Genomic DNA, 3,312 nt, shown 5'->3' with positions numbered 1-3,312 from the left:
TATATGACATATCCTAGTAGTTTTATCGATCCAAAATTTGTCACAAGCGAAAGCCTTGGAAATCCATTAATGGATTTAAAAATGTTTCTTGAAGTTGGAATGTTCATTTTTATTTGAAGATTCATGATTTGGATATCTCAACATTGAATATGATCAACCATTTGTCAATTAGAAAGTAAGTAGGAGTTGGATGTATTCACTGTATTCTATGTGGATCACAAACAACTTAGAGGAAACAACATTGTGTCCTTACAAAAAGTCGAAGTGTTGGCTAAGGAAACATAATCAGAAAATAGGAGAAATTTCATATATATTAGGAATACAAATTTACAGAGATAGGTTTAATAGGTAAATGGATATAGTCTATTAGGTCGTAAATATGTATTAGTTACTTTTAAAATGGAATGGATGAATATAAGTATTAGGGTTTCAATATTTTTTTTAAACATACAAACAAGAAACAAAATAAAGTAGTAACAAAAAGTGTTTCTAATTTTGTGGGCCTTTCAATATGCATATTGAAAACTAATGCTTTTGAAAGATACAGAATGTGAACACTCTCTTGTTAACGTTCTTATGTGAATCATTAGGATAAAATATATTGATCTATGCTTATTTATAAATTAATGTGCAAAGAATAAAGAAATAACCTATGATGATGGTCGTATGTGAATCAATAGGGTATAATTTTTTAATATTTTACAACAATTGATAAATAAGAATTAAAAGTTACTTGGTCATATATAAAATGGTAAAATAAATAAGTAGTTACCGATTCATTTATTTAATAAAAAGGTTTTATTAATTGATTGGCTTAATTATTAACAATCTACCCTAATAAATGAAAATGACTTTGCCACATGTCCTCTTCTCATTCATTTGGACACATGGCATTTTCTAGAAATTTTAAAATTTTCTATTTTCCACTTGTCATTTTATTGTATTTTTGATTTTATTAAATTAAAATTCACATTTAATATATAAGGTAATATATATGTAAGGTATTTATTAAAAAATGGTTTATATATGTAATGTATCTAATGCATTAAAGTCTCATTAATTTTAATAATTCAAAAAATTTCTTATTTTTCTTATAAATTTAAAGTTTTCAAATTGTTAAAATTTTATATTTAATTTTTTTTAAATAAACCCATGTAATACATGGGTCTTATACCTAGTTAATAATAAAAGGGTTTGGGCCTTTGATAAATTTTACAAGGAATCGTTTTTAGATAAGCCTTAAATAAAAGTTAAGAAACCGCCAAAACCCTAAAATCCCTAGGAGCAACCGTAACTGGAAAACCTCTCCGTCTCTTTTTCATATATTTTATCAATAACCAAGGAAGCAGGAGGAAGACTTGATTAGTTGAAAATCTAACAACTCATGTTGTTTGTCATGTGTGGATCAATCATTAAATATTTTATTTTTTGACAGTTTATCTTAAAATTTGAGGTATTATTCTTAACACCTTATGGGTTAGTTACTATTGGGTTTATAGTTTTTTATTTAGATCCATAACTTTATGATTGACTAAAATTTAAAAGTATTATTGATTCCATTATTTATTCTTTTAAGTTTGTTTTGTACACTAATACTTAACAATGTTATAGAAATTTCTTTTGTAATTATAACTTACAATATTTATTTAGATTTTTGATTACTCGTGAGATCCCCATGTTCTTAATTGGAAATAGTAAAAAACAATTCAATTAGCTACAAATTTTGATTAACTCAATGTTTTTAGTTTATAAAAGCGTTAACATGACTGAACTAATACAATCACGAAAAACCGAAGTTTTCATCAAAATAGCTTTGTAAATAAGTTGATGCATTGTTTATTCTTTGATTCAATCTTTTTATTTTGGTTAAAATTCTTGGTTGCTTTTAATTTTTTCGTAAAATTCATGTAATTTGGTTTGTATTCCTATATAAATAGTGTTTGTAATCTAGATTAGGGTTTGTACTTTTATTGTATTTCTTGTAATTTTAAGTTGTAAGTTTGGCTACCAACTAAACCCTAGCACCCCCATGGATCAAAGTAGACCAAGCCTAAAAAGAGATAGCATGAACCAATGTGAATCTCGAACCAACCTACTATATCTAAAAAGATCACGACCTAAGTTCGTGTAGACTGAAATGTTTATCTGCCACAACCCAAGCCAACTTAAGTACCTCGAACCAAGTGTGTCTGGACCGAAATGTTTCTTCAACAATGGAGTCATACAACTATTGTTGAATCAGAGAAACCAATGTCATCAAATTGACTTCGTCGATGGGAGACAATGGAAGTAGCAACACAATTGACATGTGCATCACCTGGTGATACTCAACATCAAGTTGCCAACACATAACATAAGGAATAGGCTACACTGCACGAATACAGGTGACAACCTATGACTAAATAACTTGCACTCGGCCTATACTACTTCTACAATCATATTACAGCATGATATTTCCAACCCTAGACTAACATTCTTAATGGTTAGGAATCTACTATATATAGAAGTGTGTCAGTCACATACCAAATTAGGTAAGATGAAAAAACCTCCCACAAACTATCATTAAAATCTATTACACATATTTGTCATATACAAGACCATTTATAGATTCGAACGTTGGTCTCACAAAACCAAAGAAGATTTGGATTTCAAAAGGTACATCTCTTGATTCTTAATGAAAGCCAATAAATGATGTTGGAAAGATTCATTGTAAACAAAAAATCTTCCGAAATGAAGAGGAATATTCTAAAATCTCAATCTTGATGTTCTTAATCTTATCCAAAATATTCAAATATAAGTGATGTATGTTTCAACACCCAATCTCATTTTAGTACCCAAGATCTGTGGTTATTTTCAAAGATACAAGAGAGATGTCGAAATTCTCAAGCGTATATATGATGTTCTCTTTCATTCAAATGTTACATTGTGTCTGTGATCTACTGTTTTATGTGCTTAATTTTTTTTAGGAAAAGATTTGATCAGGAAGTAGAACTTTGAGATAAAGTGAAAAACATTTTGTATTGCCATATCTATATGAGTGTTGATTCAATCAAACTCAAACCAAATGCATGCTTGTTTTCAAGATGCAAAAGCTACAAACACTAACATATAAGCATGATTGTTCTTACCTCTCTGTGAAAAATGTGTGATAGATTATAAAATATTTCATCAAGATTTGTTTAGTAAAAGCGTTTATATAGTTCATGTATATTCAAGAGGTTCTCTAACTACTATTGCAATATTTTAGCTTCCTATGTGTTTGACAGGTCAAGTTCGACAAGTAAATGTCAATAAAAGGAAAAAGAACATGTG

This window comes from Lactuca serriola, chromosome 5 (genome assembly GCF_051521515.1).
Source record: "Lactuca serriola cultivar US96UC23 chromosome 5, Lser_US96UC23_V15, whole genome shotgun sequence".
Taxonomy (NCBI): Eukaryota; Viridiplantae; Streptophyta; class Magnoliopsida; order Asterales; family Asteraceae; genus Lactuca; species Lactuca serriola.
This window is presented reverse-complemented; position numbering follows the sequence as displayed.